A 26,545-nucleotide genomic window follows, 5' to 3' on the forward strand; every position below is an offset into this window, starting at 1 on the left:
GTGGAGTGGCGTAGAATAGGGTGGAGTGGTATTGAGTGGAGGGCGTAGCGTATAGTGGAGTGAAGTGTCATAGATTGGGGTGTCAGTAGAGGGCTGTAGCGAAGAGGAGAGGAGTGAAGACTGGAGGGGCATGTCATACAGTGTCAGAGTGGAGCAGCATGGACTGGAGTGGCTTGTCATGGAGCAGAAGGGATTGGAGTGGAGAGGAGTGCTATAGAGTGAAGAGGTGTAGAGTAGAGTATATATGGTGTGGTGCACTGGGTTTACAGACAACACATTTTGAATTGAAATAACAATTACATTTGCTCTGGCACACAATTTTAGTGATTAAATGTATACAGTGCACAAACAATAATGTGTGGAAATGTAATCTCCTAGTGTACTGATTTTGTTCTGATCATATTTAAAAAATGTTTCCACCACAATTCAGAATTACAAAAAATGTGCTTCATCTGTGCTTTCGTAATTCTGATATATTCAGAAATATTTGCACAGTTCATTTACAGACAGTAAGGATATTCAAGGATACGGTGATATGAAAGGATGTGGTGTGCAGACATAGGATAGAACAAGGAGATTCAGAAAGCAGATTTGCATGGCAGAAAGTGAATGTGGGACTTGTAGAGTGGATGCAAAGGGCTTAGAAAAGGTGTGTGAGGTGGAGAACAGATGAAGATTGAGGATACAGAGGTTGGAACAATGGGAGTGGAGAGTGGATACTGCACATGGATAGTGGCACATGTTCCATATGCCCCAATGCATACAAAGGCTGCTTGGCCTCTCTTTAGTTAGTGGAATTCAACCATATTCAGAGGGCATAGGTACCATCAGGCCCTGCTACCACTGCAACTGCTGCACTAGTAAAAGTTATTGCCTTTTACAAAGTGCACTAGATATGGATCACAAGTGTGAGTGGCAGGGGCATGTATTAATGGTAGAAAGGAATGGTGGACTGTAGCAGATGGTGGAAAAAGGTATGTGGAGGGAAAGACGTTAAGCTCAGGCAATGGACAAATTAGGTTGAAAGAGAAAGAACAAGATAGAGAGCCAAAGTACACAATGGGGAAATTGACTGATCGGCTTTAGAGAACAGATTTAGACCATGGAGTTCCAAGGTAAAAAGGGAAGTGCAGATGTTGAGTTTCCACATATATGTGAAGTGGGTGGAGAATGGATGTAGAGTGAGTACGGACCATGGATAGTTGTAGTTTAAAGTTCATTCTCAAAGCGGAGAGAGATTGTGAAGAGTGGGTCCTACTGGGTTAAGAGCCTTCGGTGGGGGGTGGAAAGCATCTGGGAAGTAGAGCACATCTGGATGGAGTGAAGACGTGGAGGATGACCAGCAGATTTAAAGGGTGTTGTTGTGGGTGGAGCGTGGCTACATGCGGTGGACAGCACTTAAGTTATGTGCAAAGGGAAGAGAGCAGACGAAGGGCTGAGAAGAAAATAAAGGGTAAAGAGTGGGAGAAGAGGGTGGCAAGGATTTGTAGAGGGTGAAGGGCACATGTGCAATATAGAGAGGATGCCTGATGTGGAAAGCAATGTACACGGTAGAGATCAGATTTGGAGAGTGGAGGTGGTGGATAAAAGATTAGAAAGTGGATTTACACGGAGTACAGGGCACATAATGCAGGTGGTGAGTAGACAGAGCATGCAGATGGTAGACAGGTGTCCCGAGGATATTCAGTTTGTAGAACGGACGCAGGGTCAAACTGATAAGAAAATAGGCCCCAGCACTAAAATAAAAGTGGGCCCGTCAGTGAATCAGCTAGCTAAGAAACGCCAAAAGTTTCAAATCTGGGCAGTTCTGAACGTGTATAAGCATTTGTATAGGTGCTTCGCAAGGTATGTGACATGCATTTGTTTGTGCTGCCTGCAGGAAATATTTGTGGTACTAACAGGAAAAGCAACAGTAAAAAGTGGCCCACGAAAACAACAAACTTTGTCCACAAACAACCAAACAAGCATTTGCAATGCAACGGGTTTCTCGTTTGCTCGTGTTAGAGCTGATAGCGTTGAAAACTCCTAACCCGACTTTTCACTCATAATGAAACCTATCGGCAAAAGTACATTTAGATATGTAACCGGAAAAAGTGCAATTAACTGTGTAACAGGGTCGATATTATGTAAAGCGCTCGACTTCTGCCAAGCGAGATCGCACTGGGAAAATAGAGAAAAAGTAGTTCACGAGCCGGACGGAAAACAGCGAGCCTCGCATTTTCTGTATGTGGTCGATGCGCTCGAGGAGGGCTATCCACCGGAAAAGGCATGACGTATGTATGCCTTCCACTAATGAAATCAAGCAGATTCTAACAGGCAAGCCCACGAGCCAGTGAAAGACGCTGACGTGACGTGGACAGGGCTCCGAGCTCTTTTTAATTTCTAAAGCGTCTCGCTTAGCGAAACGCATGCGCAAGTGCATGCGACGCAGGCTTGACCCTAAAAAACTGCCCAGCAAACTGATCTATCAGACCAGCTATTGTGGAATGCTGAGGCCAGTCCAACCATGAGCAAACCTGAAAGAAGAGGAAGCATTTAAAGGCTGAAGACTAGCTGGAAAATACAGCAGTGGGTTAGGATGAAGAATGCAGCACGGTCGAGAGTGAATGGTGAACTGCTGAACTTGAGTGCGGAGGTGAGAAACGATGCATAAAAAGAGTATTTACGGCTAGAGTCTGAGATATGCAGAGCAGAAAGAAAAGAGACTGATTATTTATCGGACAGAATGGAAACACATAAACAAAAAGCTCAAGACTGAGAGAGGTATGGTCTTTGACGCACTCGCCTAAGATTAGTAAGATCTCTGCCATATGTTTTTCTTTCACTGTGTGCTTAAGAAAACTCTCCAGTTGCTGACTTCTTTCTGTAGTTCACAGCGGCTCAGGCAATAACAGCTTCCAGCCAGGGTTATTGTAATCCAGTCTGGTGGGTGAGTTGACGAATGCATCCACTCCATGAATTTGTGTTTGGCTTCCTGGTCATAGTTGTGAATCTCAAAGGGTCCAGTTAGCCATTCATCCATCAGTAGTCGATAAAATAAGTACATTGAGGCAGGTTGCAATAAACACCTATTATTTTAGCACCAAGATACCCGCAGGTGAATGCGATCTACAGATACCACGTGTTACAGGCGTCCAACCTATTTAACTTTCGTATGCAACTAATGGAAAATGTCACAAGTCCTGTTGCCTGGCTTTGTGGACCTTAGTAGCAAGTCTTTTATTTCTTGATCTCTGTGTTCCGCTTCCCGAGGTAACGCAGCATTGGGATCATGTGATCAGCATTTTCACATAAGTTGGTCAGAATAACAAAAATGTAGCTGTGCAAAAGTTTATCGACACAAATGAGGTGAGCCTCAAAGGCAAGAGAAACCGAAGACAGACTATGCAACCTTTCCGCGCTGATTGAGAGTCACCAAGTGGATTGGAGATACGAATCATTATTTAAAAAAGCGCTATTAAATAAAACTTACGTTAAAGTTATTTACAAGTATTCGATACAACCCCTGGCAAATCGAAGAGCGTTACTCTGATTGTTAAAACGGATTGGACGTTCCCCGGCTAAAGGTTTTCTGGAATGATTGTCGCTGCACCGCTCTTATACACAAAGTTGCTATTTTCTGCATTTGTAGGTAAATTTCGTTAGCGCTACTGATTTTCAATATAACTCGTACGATTCACCATAGAACATCTAGGAGAGCGAGGAAACTAATGGCCGACTACACTGTCATCTGTAAAAGGAAGACCACACCCGCTGGTGACGCAGGATTAAGAGGAGGCAAACCAGCGGTGTTGTCATGACTCGCGGGCTGGCTTAAGCGCATAAGGACACGACGCGGAAATACCCGTCTTTCTCCTGGATGGCGAGTTCGAGCCCCAGTCTAGGTTGACTCAGCCTTTCATCCTTCCGAGGTCGTTAAAATGAGTACCAATCCTGGGTAATGACTGCTGTGCCTACGGGTGCACTTACAGGCCGAGGTCAGGCGCCAAGTGCTGCGTTGGAAAGGCAAAGTGGCAGTTATTATGCACCCGCGTAGAGTGGGTCTCTTTAGGTTGACTATTTTTACTTTTTCAGCGAGTGTTTGCAAATTTCTCCTAAGATTCGTGTAAGAAGCCCTGTAAGGTCTAACTTGCCCACTTCACTCTTTCTACGTGTGCATTCACTAAAATAACATGCACATACGTGTTTATTCTTCCTAGAATCATTTGTTAAAACACTGATCTCAAAAACACATATGTAAAAAAAGACCTCGTGTAATAGATGAACTCATCTAGCGGACAGTTTCTGCCATAAATTGGCCTGGTGAAAACGGCTTTCCGTGCAATTTAAATATTAGACTCCCGGGCACAATTGGGAGATAGACGCTGACATAGGGAGCACCCCTCTATTTTAGAAAAGGCCCCGAGACTGAGACTGAGACCTGGTGCTATAGCTGCCAAGTTTTCACCTTGCTCACGAGTGACGTCAATGTTTCAGTGTTCTTATGTGTGGCATTTTAATGCTTATGTGTGGCATTTTAGTTCTGCCCTTGCTGCGAGGTACATTACAGAAATGACTCTTCTGTGCTGAGTTATGATCTAAGACAGGGCCGTAGCTGTCACTGGTGCAGCAGGTGCAGTGGTGCTGTACTGGATTACTACTGTACGTTACTACATAAACAGCAGGTGGGGGAGTGACATTTCTTTGCTTGCAACGGGGTCCATTCCGCCCTTGCTACAGCACTGGTCTAGGAGTGTGGAGGGAGTCATAAAGCTTTCTTATTCAGTGTCAGAAACCTACCTGCCTTTACTCAGGTAACTGCTCTGAAACATTAGTGGGGGCACCAGAAGGCAGAATGCAGTACTGGCAACAGCCAGGGGAGTAATGGATCACATAATAACTGAACAGATCTGGAGTTTCACTGCAGATGGAGTGTTGCTTAGCATACCATAGCAGATGAAGCACCACAGTTTAAACCAGAGGGGACTTTGCTTAACAGTACAGAGTGCATTTCTTATCCTCACAACGGACCATATGTTTCATGCGTTTTTGCAGTTTCAAAAGGCCCAATCGGGTCGTTTTCAACTGCAAAAATGCATTTTGGTATGTATTAATTCCAATTTGTGATTCAGTAACATGTTACTGAATCGCAGTTTGGAATTGCATATACATACCAATTCGGTATTAGGAAAGGGCATGTTCAGGGCCTCCCTTCCCAATACCAAATCAAAGCGGTATGTAGGAATGTTTTGTGACTGAAATGAGATTGCGAAACATTCCCATTTTACCACCTACTTTGGGCTACGCACATCAAATGTAAGTAAAAGCCATGTGTACAATTGTGTGCTTTTGCATTACTTGATGCAACGCTTGTTAATGTTTTGACACCTGCCCTCGAGATTCCCCTTATACTGGCTTTTGTCCTGTATGTCCCTAGTAGGTTGAAAGGTATTCGCTATATCTTATTCAACACATGGATCCTTTATTTTTGGAGGGTTGTGATCCCAGTGATAAGGGGATATGTTCTGCTCGTATTTCCAACAGTGTACCTAAACAGTTACATCCAGCTCTAATGAATAATCGCAGCCTTTACCATACGACACATACAATAACTTCACCTTTATACTATATTTCTGTCCAATGATTACATTCTTACTTTTGAGTCTTTGTTCAGTTTAGTTGGCTGTTTTTTTGTTTGTATTCAAAATTTCCCTAGTGGGTTGAAAGGTAGGTATTCACTATATATTGTATTTAACGCATGGATCCTTTGCAATAGGAGGAGTGTGATTCCAGTGATAAGGGGATATGTTCCGCTTGTATTGTCAACAGTGCACCTAAGCAATTACATCCAGTAACTAAGGGATGATTACAGCTTTTACTATACGACACATACATGAACTTCAGCTTTATACCACAATATCTCTGTCCAGCGATTATATCCGTATGTCTGAGTCTATGTTCAGTCTAGTTGTTGATGCCATATGAGATTTACACTTTACGTCTGAGCCTTGTTTTCCTCATCTCTGAGGTTGCCCCTCAGCCTGCAACTTCCCAAGGGGCCCGTTCCTTAATGTAGGAGGGTAAGGCAATGAATTTACTGTTGTTACACATATATAGTTACACATGTGTATTGTGACTGTAGCTTACTCATGGATTTTGTGGGTCTGGTGCATGGCCTAAATGGAATGCCCACTCACATTGTGGACGCATGCCATCAGTGAGTGTTATTGGCACCACAGAGATGTTTTAAATTTTGTTTCATTTGAATATGTCATCACTTTTCTTTCTTTTCCCCTTTTTCCTACCCAGGTCTTCTTTTTGATTAGGGCTTCTTAGCCACCTGATGTAAGTTTTTGACATAATTAGTTAATCACCTAATACTTACTCAAGGTTTCCTCAAAGAAGTCTAGGAGCTTCCCCTGTTTTGGTCCTTATGAAACGCTGACTGATCCATAGGTGACAATTTAGGCGTGAAACATGTCGACCACTAATGAAGGTTAAAGGATGTAATTTTCTTTCCTTCTTTTTTTCTGGTTGAGTGGAGGAACATTACTTCCTTGGCCACTCCCCCTGTTTTTAACCTTGACCTAGACCCTTTGACAATAAACTAAGTGACATTAGGACCCAGAGTCAATTTTAACATACCACCTTCACTTCTCTCTGTAGATCTGAGCCCAATCCTACTGCTGACCACAGCACTTATTAAAAGATCTCAGCAGAGAGCCCCCGAGTGGGGCCCGTTGGGCATTGCAGCACCGGCCCGACAAGGAGTAGGCCCAAGGATAAAGCATGACCCATTGGGTGTGCGAAGGCTCTTGCTTCTACTTCTCGAAGTGCACAGTTTACCTGTGGCTGCCCCCTTGGAACAGTTTACCTAATTATACTGTAGGGGGAAAAGATACATATTTCAATAAGATTGCCAGTGTCTCGGCTCAGACTTACTAAAATGTTTATTCTGCATCCCCTGACAGTTTGACGCAGTCTGTTCCAGTGCTCACACACTCTAAATCTTACATTATTTAAGTCTTCATCCTGGAGCCAACTGTCACTGCTGAGATGTGCGATGCTGCAGAACTACAAACTGCATAACATTGCCGCTCTCTTATCTAGAAGGCTGACTGCCTGCCCCCTCTTTAGTTATGAGTAAAACCTTTTCTGGCTTACATGTCAATCATTTTCAATTCTATGAAGGACACAGAGGCACAGATTATGCTTTCTCTTACTGAAAAAAACTCAGCAGCAAATCACAATAAAGTAAACAAAAAACTTCAGTACCCATGAGTACACAGTATATGATTACATGGCCCGATCAACATACAGAACCCTCATATATAAACCATGACCTTTAACATTTCTTCCTCTTTCTTTGAAAAAGTCTCCTAAGTACTAGAACTTGAGCACAAACAAAACTCCTTACAGTTTGAAAACTGACCCAAAAGGACCAGAAAGTCCATATTTCACTGCCCCAACGATCCATCAGCTCAACAGGAGCTTGAACAGAGGACGATCTTTAGCTTCTGGGGATAAGGACATCAAGAACCACAGGATCCATCCTCCCACAATATAGCCAGTTGATCGATAAACTGCACTCAAGTTGTCTTCTGTTCGGACTGAGGTACCAATACCAGCTTCTCTCAACAACCTTCTTATCCATGTGGCTAAAGTAGCCACAGACCCAGATCTGAAAGGTTCCTGTAAAGCAATGAACAGTTGACTCCTCGAATCCTGTCTTAGCTCTTCAGTAACAATTTCGTATGCCTTCAAACATTGCACAACACACAATTGCGGATTCTCAGGAAACATCGGGTAAGTTACCGACCTGCAATTAGTTATAGTTCTCTGAGTGATATTAAAGGTGACTCCATCTGGTGAAAAGACTCTTCCTGCTAAAACTAAAGCTCGGAGAACTGACACCCGTTTACAGAAGACGAGACATAATAGCATGGTTAACTTCGCCGGGATTTGTTTTTGAGATAAATAACTGTTAGACGGCCATTTATATCCAAAAATCTCAAAATGATATCCACATCCCAAAGAGAAGAATACCTAGGTCTAGGAGGAATAGACATGTGAATCCGTTTAATCACTTTACAAATTAAGGGATGTTCTCCAACTGGTTTACCATCAACTGGCACATGATCCGCAGAAATGGCAGACCTAAAATTGTTAATCGTTCTGTAAGCTAAACCTGACCCAGCCAACTCAGACAAAAAATTCACTATCATGCAAATGTCCGCCCCCCAGGGATCGATACTCCACACATCACACCAACTGCTCCATCTCCGCCAAGCTGAGGCGTACAGGGTATGGGTGCCTATAGCCCAGGCTTGTCTGAGGAAATAAGCAGCTTGTTGCAAAATGCCTGCGGAATTCCATCTTGTCCTGAAACCATCCAGGCCATCAATCCCAGTTTCCTTGATAGAATCAATGGGTGCTGTAGACACTCTGGATTAACCAGAAGATTCAGAAGAGGAGGAGCGTAAGCTGACAGCAGGGATACCGGGAACCACAGTTGAGCCCTCCAGAAAGGGGTCAAGAGAGCCACCTCCACTTTCTATCATCTGATGTGAGATAAGACCCTGGGGATCATCATGAACGGGTGGAAACGCATATCCCCGAAACTGAGTCCAGTCCTGGAGAACAGTATCTGTCGTCAGAGCCAGAGGGTCTGGGCGCCAGCTGAATAACTTCAGTAACTGAAAACTGAGGCGTGACGCAAATAAATCCACCCTGCATGGGCCCCTCTCCCAAAGTATCAGATGAAACAGCATCAGATCCAGTTTCCAATCGCTGGAATGCCTCATAAACCCAGAGTTCTAATCCACTGTGGCATTCTGGGAGCCAGGAAGATACTCCACCATAGTCACAAGGCAGTGACAGAGGCGATAATGCGAAAACTCCTTGGCTATCTCTGCAAGAATCTTGGATTTCATTCCCCCTAATGTGTTCACATAACCCACTGCTGAAATGTTGCCCATCCTCAATAGAATGAATAAATCTGTCTTCTGAGGGGACAAGCTTTTCATCGCAAAGGAACCCACCAAAAGTTCCAGACAGTTTATGTAGAGACCCAGTTCCGCCTCCAACCAACACCCCCGTGGAAAGAGAGACGCAACTCTCTCTCCAGCCCCATTGGCTGGCATCCGATTCAATCACTATCTCTGGGGAAGACCCGAAGATGGCTCCACCATTCCAAGCTTCCATGTGTTCCCGTCACCAAAGAATGTCCATCTTGACCTCGTCGGAGAGAGGAATCTGCTCCGAATAAGTCAGGCTTTTCTGTAGGTGCTGAATTTTCAACCTCTGAAGGGCACAATAGTGAACAGGGGCTGGGAAGATGGCGTGTATGGAAGAGGTTAGAAGGCCCACTATCCAGGCATTCGACCTCAAGGACACAGTCTGGCTGACTAATGCAGACCTCAATTCCCTCTTGATATTGCGAATCTTCTGAGAAGGAAGTATCAACTGGGCAAGAACACAATCTATCCGAAAACCTAGAAAATCTATCAACTGTGAAGGATTTAATATTGACTTCTGCACATTGATGATGAATCCCACCTCCTGCAATAGCTGAATAGTCCATGATAAATGACTCCGGAGAGACTATAGTTCCAGTGCCATCGGCAGCAGCAGGTCGTCCAGGTAAATTATCAACCAGACACCCTGGGACCAGAGGAACTCCACAACAGGTATCATCAATATTGTGAAGCACCATGGTGATGAGGACAGCCCGAACGGGAGAGCTGTGAACTCTAGACAAATTTCCTTCCATTGGATTTGTAAAAATCTTCTGTGAGGAGGAAAAACGGGGACTGTTAGCTAGGCGTCCTTGAGGTCCAGACAGACCATCCAGTCTCCTTCCAACAAAATATCTCTCAACATGTCACTCCCCCTCCATCTTGAAATGTCTGTACAAGATCCGTTGGTTGAAGTCCTTGTTGTTTAAAACTAGCCGATGACCCCACCTTTTTTGTCCACCAAAAACACTAGACTGCTAAACCCGAGAGGGTGAGGACTAGACAAGCATACAGCTCCTTTGTCTAAACAAGCCTGAACCTCTAAGTCTATAAAAGACTGTTCTGCTTGGGAAAAATACATCTGGATGGAGGGGATGTGTCTGTTTTCGAGTGTCGAAAAACTCCAGTTTGAAACCTAACACAGTCTCTAGTACTCAAGGGTCGCCAGTAAGTTGTTTCCAATTGTTGAGAAACAATCCCATTCTGACCCCAAGATTACCTCTGAAAAGGGAATCATTCTTACCGGAATATCCAGAATCCTGGATCGCTCCTTGTTGTCCATGGCCGGGGCCTTTGCAAAACCTAGAGCGTCCCTTTCTGGAGTGGGTGGGATAGAAGGTGGAGTTAGCTGACTCTCCATACCAGCCTCCTCTCCGTCGAGGATAATAGGACTGTTGAGAGCCTGCAAATTAACCTTGTCCGTGAGTACACCCTCCGCAACGTCTGGCCTTGACAAAAGGCCTCTTTTAAAGACTTTTTTGAGGGACATCTGGGTTTTGTCAAGTGTCGAGTACTTGGAGCAAAATGTTATAACTCTCCTTACTTCGAGAGCGGCGCGCTCCCAGTTGCCGCCACTCTCCCTTGCCTTCTCCGCTTCCTCTGGTGTTGGCGTCCCGACCCGAGTCGGGACGTGATCGCGTGGCCTGGTCCGCGGTGATATGTACCACCGGCAAGGTAAGGTGCTCACACGGAAAAAGGAGCACTTCTCGGTTGTCCTTTCTCTCCTCTGCCGCTTGGGCTAGTGCAGCACCGTGACTAGTCTAGCAGCGTCCATGCTGCTTGTCACTAGCCGCCATGTTCCCCGAGCCCCTTTCCATGATTATAACTGAAGTGGATCGTATACAATTTAAATCAGCATCCATTAAGCTATTAAGGTTCCATAAATGAGTGATAGGAATAAACATGTCTCACACGAGCACACAGAGGACTGTTCTATCTATAGCATAGGAAAATATAGTTTACAGTGTAGCTCGTCTCTTCTTTTGCAGTGAGAGGCCCATGTAAAGAACAGTATTCCACAGTGGGAGTGACTGATGAGAACACTTTCAATAACTAATAGTTTTCATAGCATGGAATAATCTATACTGCTTCAGTGATGGTTATTGTTCCACACAACACTCTCATGCTCTCATTCATACTGCACTGTCGATATGTCACTAAGCGATGGCCGTAGGACCTACATCTGTGCAAATAAAATCCACTCTTGCATCTCCCTCTGTGTGCCCCGGCCCCTATTTCTATTATCGTTGGCAGCTTGAGACTACTCCTGTGCCGATCTTTGCCTGCCACTGTGCACCAGTGGATTGACCTGTCCAGAGGGCACAGAGGCCTTCTGTGATGGCAGTGCTAGCAACATATGTATACAAAAACACACAGAACAGGCAGTACAAGCTTCACAGGCACAGAAGAGCAGTTAGAGAGGCAGTGGCAGAGTAAGCTACATTCCCATACAGTACAGCAGAATTGCAAATGGCAGGGAAATGTTCACTTGCAGACAATGTTAGAAATGTGTTTCCTGACTGGCTAGGATATGCACCTCAGCCAGGCAAGGACCACCACTCTAGCTAGGGCGAGGGAGTTACACAGGCAAGATAACCCCTGCTTACCCCATTAGTAGCTTGGCACGAGCAGTCAGGTTTATCCCAGAGGAAACGCATAAAGCATTTGCAAAACACATTTGACACAGTAAATACACCACAAAGGAAAAACAACAACAACAAGTTATATAAAAATAAACTATATTGTGCAGAACATGATTAGACCAAAATTACATGTATCAGTAATACCCTGCTACAGAAACAGTTGTCAGAACATCACACAGGTTACTAGTACTCTGCGACAATAAGCAGTAGTCAGGTAAAGTTAAAGGTTACTGGTATTCTGCAACACAAGCAGTAGTCAGGTTGTCATTATCACAGAAAATGCACAAGTCAAAAAAACATATTATCAGGAGGGCCAAGACATTATCACAAATGTACATACAATTAAACATTCTCATCTGGCACATGTCTGGGACCAAGACAGTATATTTAAGAATTACCCCTTGGGAAGAGGCAGCAGATTCAGAGGCCCCCACCCGTTGGACTAGAACCAGCACATGAATCATAGTGCCTAACTCCTATCGCCGGGGTGACGGTAATTAGAAATGCAGGCGTGAGAGCTCATCTGTAGAGTACAGGCTGGTGTGAGCTCCTTGTTGGAAATTGACAGTAATGGAAGATCTCATGGCCAGGCTTAGTGAAGTACAAAAACACTGGCACTCCTATTGAGGTTATTGTAGTAATGTGTCTGGGGAGGCGGCTGGTTCCTGGGAGTAATTCCATAGTGGGGGCCTCTGATGAGGTCCCAGTCTGCAAAATCCATCTCTGTGCACCTGGGTCCGGTCCCCCCAAGTATGGCCCAGCAGAGAGGGGGAGGGTCCCCCACTGTGGACGGAGGTGGAGAGACCTCCTTTGGGACCCATTGCGCTGGCTGCAAGGGTGCAGGCAACTGCGCGGGAGGCTTCACGCCCGTTCCGCCGCAAGTGGAGTGAGTGCTGGGAGGAGAATGGGATGTCGCACCAGGACCCCCGAGGTCCGAGCTCCAACTCTCTGCTTTCTCCCAGCGGATCGGACAATGTGGCATCTTGCCCTGTCTGAAGAGGGCGGCGCTTGAGGAATTCCAGGGCGTATGGAGGACTTGTGCTGTTCCCACCATAAGGGGCATGCACCAGTCTCCAGGCCCCAGTCACAAAGGCCAGTGCGCACTCTCTCTTGGTAACTTCTCATAAGGGGCACGCAGCAGACCCCTAGCACCGGTCACAGTGCCCAGTCTCTCTCTGTAACTTCTCTCATAAGGAGCATGCACCAGTCCCCAAATATGGTGCAGCTCCAGATGCTATAATTGCAGGAACAGGGGCGGTCAATGCACAACAGTACTCCCACAATGGCCCCTGGGGGAACTCTAAGGGGGAAATGCCAGGCAGTAACAAGGAGGCCAGCACATCAGAGCACTGAATAGCGGTTCCTCTTGGCAATCTTTGGGCACCCCTGAATTAAGGAACAGGGTGGCAGTAAGGCAACAAGCAGAAAAGCAATCCCAATGAGTCATTTATGTAGTCCAGCAGTCCTGCCAGCCAGGGTTCAGTGCCCAAAGTGCTCTCTCCTTGTGGGGGACAGCCGCCTGTACTTATACTCATTTTGTGCATCATCCACCAAATGGGGAGTAGAGGTTCCAACCAGCCCTAACCGGTTCCAGGAATGTCCCCTCTCTCCTCCAGCCTGGCTCCAGACATCAGTAAGGGGTAATCAAGCCCTTTTTGTTAGGCCAGGAGACAGCCTTTACAGATGCACGTGTGCCCCGCCTCCACCTCTCCCAGCCTTTACACATGCACTCTTGTGACACCTCCACCCTTCCGGTGTACAGGCTGTCTGAAAAGTATGCACAAAGCCCAGCTGTCAATCTGCCCCAGATGTGGATTGGAGTCAAGCTGCAAAACACCAGTGTCATTAGCACAGAGAAATGCTCACTTTCTAAAAGTGGCTTTTCTATAATGGCAATAACAAATCCACCTATACCAGTAAGCAGCATTTCTCACTACCATTCCAACCATACCAAATATGCATCTACCACCCCTCATAGATCAGTCAATACCACTAAGACATATGTTAGGGCATTTTTAATGCAATCCTATGAGAGAGTCAGGACTCACAGTAGTGAGAAACTAAATAGGCTGTTTGTCATTACCAGGACATGTAGTACATAAAGACATATGTCCTACCTTTTACATACAGAGCACCCTGCCCATAGGGCTCCCTGGAGCCTACCTTAGGGGTGACTTATATGTAGTAAAAAGGGAGTTCTAAGTCTGGCAAGTAAAATTAGATGCCAGGTCCCTTTGGCAGTAAACTATGCATGCAGGCTCTGAGGAAGCAGGCCTGAGACAGGTTTGAAAGGCTACGTCTGTGGGTGGAGCAAGCTGCACTGCAGGCCACGAGTAGCATTTAATTAACTGGCCCTGGGCGTAAGGGACACCACTGTACAAGAGACTTACAGGTAAATTAAAGGTAGAAATCAAGTCTAAGCCAATTATACCAAGTTTAGAAGGGAGAGAATATGCACTTTAGCACTGATCAGCAGTGATACCGTACCCAGAGTCCTAAAGTCAACAAAAAGGGTCAGAAAAAATAGGTGGAGGAAGGCAAAATGTTTAGGAATGACCCTGTAGAAAGGGCCAGGTCCAAGAGACAAGCCCTGGCATAGGGAATAGCAGTGCAAGTTTCATTTTCATATAGAAGAGCTATTGAAAAGCCATTGGCATTGCAGGTGTCTGAAGAACACACAGAAATTGTACGTCATAAAAAGGGCTAATATTGTCGCGCCGCGTGGCACGGCGCGAGCCGAACATTCGGCTCGCGCCGCACAGCGCGTTCTCAGGACGCGGCGCGCCCCGAGCCTTCTCTGCACAGCGCGAGGCCCCAGATTTTACTTGGGGCCTCGCTCTGCCTTCTGTTGCTTCCCCGTTTTCCCCTGACCCCTCCTTACCTGTTTCTTTTTCTTCTTTTCCTTCTTCTTTTTCCTCTATATTTTCTGGGGCATTTTCTGTCCTTTCTTTATGTCCTTCCCCCTTCCCAGGTTTCCTCATTCTTCCCAGAATTCATTGTTCCCTATTTTCTATGGTTTCTGTTCTATTCTATGTACTTCTTCCCTATCTAAGATGGTGTCTTTTTACTTCCTGTTGGTCACTTCCTGTTTCTTGGTATATAAGGGCTCTGTTTTCTCCCTTTCCTTGCGCTGCAACACTATCTGCTCTGATTGTGTCTTCGCTCCTGATTCTTGGCCTTTGGTTCTGAATCTTTTCCATTTTTGCATTTACCTGCATTTTTGTTTCTTTTGATTCCTGGTTTTGTTCTTGTTTCAGGAATCCACTGTTTGGAGGTTTTTTCCCCTTGTTGGGTTTTTTTCCCTCTGGCACTATTTCTAAAGGGCACGGTCTGTTCTTGGCAGTTCCATCGCCGACAGCACCGTGGCTACTAGAAAGAGTCGCCCCTTTCTGGGCCAAAGCCGAACCTTCAAGACCCACGCCACTAGATCTGCGGTTTCCTGGCGCAAGCAGCACATAAGTCGTGACAGATTGCAGCGCCTAACCATTCCGACATCTTCGGACACTATGGAAGATACAGTGGCGGCGGCTGCAGATCCTGATCCATCTCTTTTGACTACCATTCAACAACAAGCTCAGGAATTGCAACAATTGCGCAATGAGAATGCGGTGTTACGACAGGCTCTGGCCCTCCGCAGTGGCGATGTTCCGACTATCTCCGCCTCTACTCCTCGTTTCTCTGGTGAACCAACTAAACTACATGAATTCCTGGATGCACTAACGGTGTACTTCGCCTTCAGACCTACCCAATTCTCTCATGACAGAACAAAGGTGGGATATCTTATTAGTGCATTATCCGGTCCTGCCTTGGCCTGGGCAACCCCGATGGTGTCGTCCAATGATCCGGTATTGTCGGACTATTCTGCCTTCGTGACCCGCTTCAAACAGATGTTTAATCGTCCAGGATTGGAAGCCTCGGCAGAAGAAGCATTATGTGATATCCAGCAGGGTTCCCAAGATGTCCTTCAATATATTACACGTTTCCGTCAGTTAGCGGCAGAGACCACTTGGGTGGAGCGTACCCTGGTAACTCTGTTCCGCAGAGGACTTAAGGAAGAAATAAAGGATGAATTAGTACATTCCACTAGAGTTGAAGATCTTCGTGGCTTGATGGATCAAGCACTTTCCATCGAGTATCGTCTTCAAGAACGACGAATGGAGAAGAGAAGGAGTAGAGGATCCTCTCAGCCAAACTCTTCACGGATGTATCTACCTCGTCCTGAGGAATCTCGTCCCCCTGCTAGAGACACAGAAGGGGAACCCATGCAAGTGGATACTACTCGAGGGCCGCTCTCCGCTAGTGAGAAGGAAGACAGACGGAAGAAAGGATTATGCCTATACTGTGGTTCTGCTGGTCACATGCTTCGTACCTGTCCTGTACGTCCACCTAAAACCTCGGGAAACGCCACTTCCCGTCCTCTGTAAGAAGGGAGGGGACGGGATCATCGGCTATACCTTCTATCAGTTCATTTAATGACAATACTACATACTTGTTCGTGTTACCTGTCATATTGCAACTACCTGATGGCCGCCAAGAAAGAACAATGGCATTGTTGGATTGTGGTGCTAGTGGTATATACATGGACAAGACTTGGGCCACTAAGCAACAGATTCCTACACAACCCAAAGACATTCCTGAACAAGTGCACACAGTGGATGGATCCTTGATATCCTCAGGTCCAGTCGATACTACGACCCTGATGTTGAATTTACAGTTTGGTAATCATCAAGAGCACATCACCTTTGATCTCATTTCGTCTCCCAACCATACCATTATTCTCGGAATTCCATGGTTTACAAGACATAATCCATATGTGAACTGGGTAACCCGGACAATTTCATTATCCTCACAGTTTTGTCAAGAAAACTGCTTTGCTTCCGATAAATATTGGTCACCAAACAGATTAACACCTATTAAGAGTACTACGGAGTATTCCATCAATACTGTCCAAGGAGTCCCTGAACATTATTTAGAGTTCCAAGACGTGTTTCTAAAACCATCCAGACCTGTATTACCTCCACATCGAGAGTACGATTGTGCTATTCCTTTGGAACCTGGAACAGTCGTTCCCTTTGGGAGGATGTATTCTCTCACGGAACCTGAAAAGGAAGTTCTTAAGGAGTATCTCGAGGAAAACGTACAGAGTGGACTCATTGTTCCATCGTCTTCTCCGGCAGGGGCTCCTCTCTTTTTTGTACCTAAGAAGACCAAAGACCTTCGTCCTTGCCTAGATTTTCGAGGCCTAAACAAAATAACTATCAAGGATCGTTATCCTTTGCCCCTCATCAAGGATATTTTAGAGGCAGTCAGAGGGGCTCAACGTTTTACCAAGTTGGATCTTCGGGGAGCTTACCACCTTTTACGTATAAAAGAAGGAGATGAGTGGAGAACAGCATTCAGGACACCGTTTGGTCATTTTGAGTATAGAGCCATGCCTTTTGGTCTTACGAACGCCCCTGCAATATTTCAAAGATTTATGGACTCAATATTTTCCGATCTCTTGAACCAGACAGTCGTAATTTACTTAGACGACATCCTTATTTTCTCCAGACATTCCGCACTCCATTCTTCTCATGTGAAACAAGTCCTTCAAAGACTCCGAGCACATCAACTATCCTGTAAACCCGAGAAATGTGAGTTCGATAAGACGGAAGTCAAATATCTGGGTTATCATTTAAGTCCCACCGGCATAGCTATGGACCAAGAAAAGGTACAAGCAATTCTCGATTGGCCTTCTCCCTCGTCTATTAAAGAAACACAATGTTTCCTAGGATTAGCAAACTTTTACCGGCAGTTCATTCAAGACTTTGCTAAACAGACCAGCCATATAACCCATACTCTAAAGAAGGAAAATCTTAAACAGGGGTTTGTCTGGACTAAGGCGGCTGAAACAGCTTTTCAAGATTTAAAAAAGGCATTCACTCAAGCTCCCATCTTAAGACACCCAGATACCAATAAACAGTTTATTGTAGTTACTGATGCTTCCGAAAGAGCTATTGGAGCTGTCTTACTTCAACTTCAAGAGGATGATGGTCTTGAACATCCTGTTTTCTATCTGTCCCATATTCTCTCTTCAGCAGAACAACATTACTCAGTGCTAGAAAGAGAGTTGCTAGCTCTGAAAACAGCCTGCATCGAATGGAGACAGTTTCTGATGGGTTCCAAGGAGCCATTCGAGGTGCGAACAGATCATCGTAATCTGCAATGTCTTCGTAATTTTGTATGCCAAAATAGTCGCCAGGCCCGTTGGGCCTTTTTCTTCAGCCAGTATGACTTTTACATCACCTATATACCTGGATCTCAAAACATTCTGGCTGATGCTCTGTCTCGCCGTTATCCAGATTGTACTCCTTCCCAGTCTCAATTTCTACTGGAGCCTAGTAAAATCATTGGAGTTGCTCAATCTTTTCTGAAGGAGGTACAACTGGAGTACTCCAGCCTGTCTAATAGCGAAATAGAGAAATTACGAACCTTTTTATGCAAGAAGGAAGGATACTATTATCATCAAAATCTGTTATTCCTCCCTACTAACAGAGTTCGAGACAAGGCATTACAGATGTGCCATGATTCACCGATTGCTGGTCATAGAGGTATTAAGGCCACACAAGAACTTCTTTCGCGATCTTTCTGGTGGCCTACCTGGAAATCAGATGTCGAAAGATACGTTCAGGCTTGCCCTGTATGTGCTCAAGTCAAGATTCCCCATAGCAGACCTGCAGGATTACTACAGCCTTTGCCAGTTCCACCAACTCCATGGCATACTATTTCCACTGATTTCATGTGTTCACTTCCATCATCAGCTGGAAACCAGGTTATCATGGTCACTGTTGATTCTTTCACTAAGATGGCTCACTTCACTGCCCTAAAGAAGTTACCTACATCCCAAGAATTGAGCCAGATATTTATTGACCATATTTTCCGTCTCCATGGACTTCCACATACCATTGTGTCTGACAGGGGACCTCAGTATATTTCTCGGTTTTGGAAATATTTTTGCAAGACACTGAATATCAATATAGCTCTGTCATCCGGTTTCCATCCTCAGACCAATGGACAGACCGAACGATTGAACCAAGGATTAGAACAATACCTTCGCTGTTTTTGTAATTCCACCCAAAGCAACTGGAACACATATCTTCCTATTGCTGAATATTCCTACAACAATACTGTCCATAGTGCCTCCAAGGTCACTCCTTTTTTCTGTTCCTATGGCTATCATCCTACCTCTTTTCCTACTTCTCCTCAAACTACCTCTCCTCTGCCTGCAATTACATCTTTTTCCAAACGTCTCCTGCAAATCCATAAACTAATTAGATCTAATTTATTGAACACCAAGAGATATATGAAGAAGATCGCTGATAAGAAACGTGGACCCACTCCAGATTATCACCCTCATGATAAAGTCTGGCTTTCTTCTAAATTCTTGCCCTCTCGCCTTTCTCTCAATAAGTTCACGCCTCGCTATTATGGACCTTTTTCGTATTCTTCAGTTGATCAATCCTGTCACTGTTCGTCTTCGCTTGCCTCATACTTGGAAAATTCATCCGGTCTTTCATGTATCCCAGCTCAAACCTTATGTCCCTGATCCTTTCTCTCGTCAGTTTCCTTGTCCTCCTCCTGTGTTGGTGAATGATGTCCCTGAATATGAGGTTCAGGAGATTTGTGACTCTCGCCTTTTTCACCGACGTCTTCAGTATTTGATTCACTGGAAGGGTTATCCTCTTAGTGAATGCTCATGGGAAGATGCATCTTCTGTCCACGCCCCTCTTTTGATTTCTCGTTTTCATTGTTTGTTTCCCTTCAAACCTGGACCTTCGGGGGGGGGACCTACTGTCGCGCCGCGTGGCACGGCGCGAGCCGAACATTCGGCTCACGCCGCACAGCGCGTTCTCAGGACGCGGCGCGCCCCGAGCCTTCTCTGCACAGCGCGAGGCCCCAGATTTTACTTGGGGCCTCGCTCTGCCTTCTGTTGCTTCCCCGTTTTCCCCTGACCCCTCCTTACCTGTTTCTTTTTCTTCTTTTCCTTCTTCTTTTCCCTCTATATTTTCTGGGGCATTTTCTGTCCTTTCTTTATGTCCTTCCCCCTTCCCAGGTTTCCTCATTCTTCCCAGAAATCATTGTTCCCTATTTTCTATGGTTTCTGTTCTATTCTATTCTATGTACTTCTTCCCTATCTAAGATGGTGTCTTTTTACTTCCTGTTGGTCACTTCCTGTTTCTTGGTATATAAGGGCTCTGTTTTCTCCCTTTCCTTGCGCTGCAACACTATCTGCTCTGATTGTGTCTTCGCTCCTGATTCTTGGCCTTTGGTTCTGAATCTTTTCCATTTTTGCATTTACCTGCATTTTTGTTTCTTTTGATTCCTGGTTTTGTTCTTGTTTCAGGAATCCACTGTTTGGGGTTTTTTTCCCCTTGTTGGGGTTTTTTCCCTCTGGCACTATTTCTAAAGGGCACGGTCTGTTCTTGGCAGTTCCATCGCCGACAGCACTGTGGCTACTAGAAAGAGTCGCCCCTTTCTGGGCCAAAGCCGAACCTTCAAGACCCACGCCACTAGATCTGCGGTTTCCTGGCGCAAGCAGCACATAAGTCGTGACAAATATGGCTTTGTTCACCTGGTAACATCAAGCCTCGGAGAACCCCCAAACAGTTGCTGTTAGGTCGTCGTATCCAGAACACCTTTGCTGTGGTATTCTGATGTTTTTGGTTTCACGTCGCATAGCCAAACCCAGTGTGCCACACTCAACTTCCCTTACAAGTCCACACTCTTCACTGCTGGGGCAGCAGTAAATCTTAGGATGCCAGGACAGGCCTACAGCACATACACGTGCATACTGGTAGTGACCAACCAGTGTCATGGGGAGGTAGTCCGATCAGCCTGCGCTACTCCAATAAATAAAACGCTGTCAATGAGGGTGAGACAGACAGCCTCATCATAACTTATGAGAACAGTTATTAGCTGCTGAGTACCACCTGGCCCACCTGTGTACCAGTAACCTCACGAACAATACCAAGGCTGACACTATAGAGCTCAAAAAGAGGTAATACACTGAACGTTTTTAATAAGCTGATGTGCTTGACAATATTTTACTTGTGGTAATGCAGTACATTGACTTGAAATGCGTTAGTACAAAGCTAGAAGTGTGACATATGTCAGGGCTGAACGCTAGATGATTATAGCCTGGCCCAAGGATGTTGTAAACCTCAGTTCCACTAGTAGTATCTCCTTCTTTGTTAGAATCACCCAGGAGAGGTCATCTTTCAGTGCGTCCTATATCCTCGTCCCAGTCATTATTACTGAGGTGATCCCCACCTCATGACAGGTAAAAAAACAAAAATCAGGAAGTAGGCATTTTCAGGCATAGTACCCATCCACCCCTATAGACATCAATAATAGGTTTGACTACCCACAGTTCTTCCTGTTGTTTTTCCTGTCTCATGTCTGAGACCAGGACGTAGGATTGGGACCCCGCGGGGCTTAGATTTCCAATAGCTTTCTGTACTGGGATCCTGTTGTGCGGAGCACAGCAGGATCGTACAAGTGCAATGTTTCATTGAGCCCCTGAGGGAAGGCTGTTGGATCTCGGCGGGCTCAGGTTAAAGAACCTGCCAACTCTGGTGGTCGCAAGTCAGCATGTGACATGGTTGCGTATCTTACCTATGCTACTTATGGTAATGGTCTCTCCGATTCTTAGTAGTGTCCTCTTCAAGCCTGGGCGCGGAGGTAAGCCCTGGTGCTTCTAGATTTAATTAGCATGTGTGAGAGAGACTAGTGTTGGCTCTCGGTGCATGTGCAGTATTTAGAACCTCGCTGAATCAGGTAAGGTGTTTTCCTTTGCTCCTTACCAGATATTGATAAAAATGGGAAAGCACTTGAGGACATCGAAGCACAACATTTCTTCCTCTGATATTTCCTCTGAGTGTTACTCTAGATTCCCCCCTCTCCTCCTCTTCCCAGGAAGAAGGCCAGGAGGCACTCTAGGAGACAATATTATGGTGATTATGAGGATCAAGTTAGGAGAATCTTATGGCAAAAGGTTTCCTCAGCAAGAGCTACAGAAAAGACCATGGGGGAAGACTGATTTATCTGACATTTAGTATTACTTACAGGCAGTGCTTAATTTGTAAATAAAAACGTGCCGGTGCCCAAAGCCCTCCTCTTAAACACGCGTGGCTGCTGCATTTAAATGTGGGAACACGGAATACTGAGACAGCGTAATCCCGAAGCCATCTCGGGCCACTTCAATCCATATAAAGCCACTCCCTGCCCCTTCAGCTCACTCTAGCAGCTTCCTGCTTTCTCCCATTGTGACGCTTTTTCGTTTTTCCCTTCCCCCGTCTGTCCCATATCTGTCTTTTGCTCGCAGCAAATGCTTGAGGCAGAAGAATAAGCTACGGCCCGCATAAATAAGTGCTGGTGCTCAGCACCGGAAACAACAAGCACAAATTAAGCACTGCTTACAGGATGATGAATCTTTATCCCTGGCCAAACAGAGGGGCACGTACATTCATAAGGAAGGAGGTACTGCCAGAGATATTATCCAGAATTTGGTATGATATGGAGTTTCCAGGTGAAACAAATCCCTCATCTTCTAGAGGGCCACTTTGGCACCAATATTTTGAAACAAATGCCCATTTTTTGCCATTTATCAACATTTATTAGAGGTCATCATTTTCCAAAAGGAAGGATCCAGATAAAATTGTTGCACCTGGTTTTATGTCAAAGCTGTACCCATTTGAGGAGATCGAAAAGAAAATACCAGAGTCAGTCGCTGTTGATTCTTTTGTGGCCTGCCTGGTAGAAACACACTCTATCGCAGAGGAAAATATGTTGAATGATTCTACCAGTAAGAGTGTAGATGGGAAAGAAAATATCAGAGTCAGTCGCTGTTGATTCTTTGTGGCAGGCCTAGTAGGAAGAACCTCTATCACAGAGGAAAATATATTAAAGGATTCTATTGATAAGATGGTAGACTCTGCCTTGAAAAATCGCTTTTGCTGGATCTAATCTTGCAATGAGAGCAGGAATATACAGAGCCTGTACTAGCCAGAGCCTTACTTCTTACTTCAAGGAACGTTTTAAAGCCATCCATAAGAGTTCTGAATGTACAGAACGTCTAGAAAGTCTGGAAAATCAAAGGATTTCTTTCAGACAACACCTCTGATGATGTTCAAGCAGCTGCTCTTTCAGAGGGCGAAGTCAAGTAACTTTAACAATCTACTCGCCATAATTGTATTATATTTGACCCATAAACTGGTCTCAAATTTTATGATCACTGGCAAAGATATTATATTACAGAGTCACCTTTTTCTTCATTCACACGAGTGCACCTTCAAATATGTGAGTTCAGCATTTCTGCTGTACAAATAAATTCTTGTTTGATTAAATAGACCAAATATTTGCTTCATGGGTAATACGAATGTAGCCCACATATATGGTGAACACAATCCTTGACTTGCCTCTCAGTTTACTAATATCATTGCCATCATTTGGGAGTGTTTCTCAGTTCATGTTTAAACACTGACTATTAATTTATATATTACTAAAGCATGATCTGGTAGCACGCTGTCATTTACAGACAGTAAATGTCCAAGAAATGGCCACAAACCTCCCCACTATATTGCATCTTTCCTGATAAAACTATATAGTGTAGTAACACTAATCTGTGAAAATTGGCTCTCAGTAAACATATGTATCATCTCCACATCACCAAGTAAAGTGTTCTGGTTTGTTTTTCATCCTGTGAAAATATTTCTTCATTACACAAAAGTACAAAATTGGGCTTTCACAGCTACTGAAATATATTGTGAAACGTTTGTACAATTGACTTATTAGCTATTTAAATGTATGTTAGGAAAAACCTGAGGACTCTTACTTTAAAGATAAGACTGCGTGGTTTTAGGGCGGCAGGACCACTGAATGTAGGTGACTGAGTCGGCCCCAAACTGTCTGGAAGCTGTCGGCCTGACTTTGTCGCCTACCTGTCAGTGCCTCACCCGAACCTAGAAAGTAAAGGTGATTTGTGGCAGTCTAAAAACATGATACCCTGACTACTCAGGGGAGTCATGATGAAGAGAACATACCTTTTCTCTCAGTTACACAAAGTCTCACACATGCCAAGGCAAACGCGGAGCTGCAAAGTAGATTTCAATATATAATTGCGTATGATTACAAAAATGTGGGCTGCGATGATTGGTTAGATTAAACATAATAGTGTGACCATTTTTACCATTAAAGTGAAGGAAATAAACAATCCCACCATCCTGGTATGATCCTAAAAACCTAATGATTCCTACCTACTCCCTACTGTCTAGGATCTGAGAGCATAGTGATGTTAGCTCTCCTGGCTATCCTGGTCTATGGAATGACCCCCGTACCTGCAAGACGGCAAGGAGCTGCCTATTGTCAGCTGGCAATCCTCCCGGTTGGCTGAAGAGTCAGTGCCAGGATCGGTAAGGCTGTCAATTAAATGATGTATGTCTCGGGACAGCCATGACTAGAATGTCCTCCCCAGGCCTACATGGTGTTTATACAATAAACAGAACCGTGTTCTAAGAACAGGCCTGGTGTGTTGACACGTCTAAGGTTGAATGTTGTCTCCGTAACTCCTCGACCAGCAATCATTGTTAGAATATCATGTACCGATCATTTCAGCCTTGAGCAGGGCGCAAAGTTAAATGCGTGCAAAGGTGCTGATAAAATGTGCAATGCGAGCAAATATGCCTTCTCAGAACAGGCAGCTGATTGAAATATATATTTTTTTAAAAGCTGAAAGCTACTGTGCTAAATATATTAAAAGGAATAAAATGTGTGTCTTTAATGTACAGGCTACAGGTCTAAAGCTTAAATAAGGCTGTCCATCCTAGGTACTAATGGGAACCCAAAATACCCATAGTCTTTCATTTCACACTTCATACAGCTGGTCAGGCAGTTTACTTTACAAAATGATGGAATTCTGCAGTCAGAGAAGGAAATGTAAATGTAAACTGACTACTCGCCTCAGTCTCTGAACACAGAGCAAATGTGACAAGATAAAAACAAGATTTAAAGGCATTTTTATTGCTCTTTCATTTTCTGACTAACAGAGAACACCTTTTCTTTGTCAACTCGCCAGAACCGGCAAGTAGGCCCTAAACGGACCTTATAAAATCTGCCTCGCCATAGAGAGTGGACGAGTAGATTTCTTGAGGCCTGATCATCCTCAGAGATTGGCATACTAACTGCACAAAAGAAAGCAGCTTTATTTCTTCCATTTAAAGTTAACAAACTATTTAAGGCAGAACTTGAAGAGAGACTTAATAAGATATTTAAGGAGAAAAAACACTCCTCTTTAAGAAAGTCTCAGTCTACTACTTAATTTTATTTCTACTGGTGTACAACATGGCTAAAACACAATTGCATAGGTAAGACCTATTGGCTTTGCCAATGCTTGTTTGTACATGGTATCTGTTTATCGTGATCTGGCTTTGAAAGTCTCCTCTGAAAAGTGAAATGTGTGATTCATAGAGGATCATGTTTAAACATTACATATTTGGTTACAGATATGAAAGGCTGCTACTTTTTAAACCTGAAAATAAGAGTGAGATGAGAAGAAATTAGCCATTTATACGATTTTTTAACAAATAAGCACTGCAATGAATTTAACAAAAAGTAAAATACTATACTACTTTTGTTGACGCAGTGAAATCTTATATATTTTCATAAATTCAATATGAACACACGCAAGTAATATATAGCGTGCAGTTGCTGAGGCATCTTAGTTCTAGCGTTCGCTAAGAAGTGGGCAAATCAACTAATTACTGGGTTTAGAAAAGAGACATGTTTTAAACAATTTTCTAAAAGATGATCAAATATTGAGATCTGAGAGCAGGACGCATGGTGTTCCAGAGTTTGCATGTTAAGAAAGAAAGACCCTTCCCTCCCCATCTGACTCTCTTTATTTTAGGGACAACCACCAATCTGGCGGTGCTTGACCTTAGTTTACGAGAAGGAACATGCCAGATGAAGATTTTTTAGAAGTATAATGGGCCTTCCCCATGGAAAGTCTTGTGGGCCATAAAGAGGGCCTTACGTTTCTCTTGTTCACTGACTGGCAACCAATGAAGGTCCTGCAAACCTTTAGATATTGGAATAATATTTAGGTACTTTGAGCAGCAAACAAGCAGCGGCATTTTGAAGAGATGAAAGTTTTAATTGACCTTGTTTCTGGATAATGCTAAAGCTACAATTACCTTTTTTTGCATTTTCAAGGAGATAAACTGGAACACTTTCCTTATACTAGAAGCAGATGGAAAGAGGAAGATGTAATCTGGTTTATTTGACTGGAAAAGCAAAGCTGACCATCAAACATCACTACTAGGTTTTTAACTTTCTGCAGTGGACGACAAAGAGGTCCTTCCTCAGTCGCATAAGGAGAGGACGCGGATGAGCAGCCCTACCTCCTGAGTCCACCTGCCTGCGAATCTCTTCAGTCGCCACTAATAATGTGGATTCTGTAGTGTAGAGGCCTGCAACTGTGCTGATAGGGATCAAGAATATTATGAGTGTCTAAAAGTGATATAAGATCCTCATTGAGTGCTTTCTCCAACATTTTAGCAGGTAAAGATATTCTAGCAATCGGGCGGTAGCTTTCAGTATCCTCCGGATCCAAAGAGGGATTTTTTAGTAATGGGCAAATAGATGCCCTCTGCCATTCTAATGGGTAGTGACCTGTGGACCGTATCCTATTCAATAGTGCAGAAAGTTGCCTAGTGACTGTCTTAGAGACCATATGAAAGAACAAGCATTTGCAATGCAACGGGTCTCGCGTTTGCTCGTGTTAGAGCTGATAGCGTTGTAAACTCCTAACCCGACTTTTCACCTATCGGCAAAAGTGCATTTATGTACGTAACTCAAAAAAAGTGCAATTAA

General features: G+C 44.4%; 1 long non-coding RNA gene across 1 annotated transcript in view; it reads left to right on the forward strand.

The window, feature by feature from the left end:
• Positions 1-2,377: 2,377 nt before the first annotated feature.
• The window catches only part of LOC138267697 (uncharacterized), a 51,544-nt gene continuing 27,376 nt past the window's right edge, over positions 2,378-26,545 (forward strand). The window contains exon 1 of the long non-coding RNA XR_011199850.1: positions 2,378-2,635. This is a non-coding gene — a long non-coding RNA (uncharacterized lncRNA). The remainder of the gene's footprint in view (positions 2,636-26,545) is intronic.

Source organism: Pleurodeles waltl, chromosome 12 (genome assembly GCF_031143425.1).
Source record: "Pleurodeles waltl isolate 20211129_DDA chromosome 12, aPleWal1.hap1.20221129, whole genome shotgun sequence".
In the NCBI taxonomy this organism is placed as follows: domain Eukaryota; kingdom Metazoa; phylum Chordata; class Amphibia; order Caudata; family Salamandridae; genus Pleurodeles; species Pleurodeles waltl.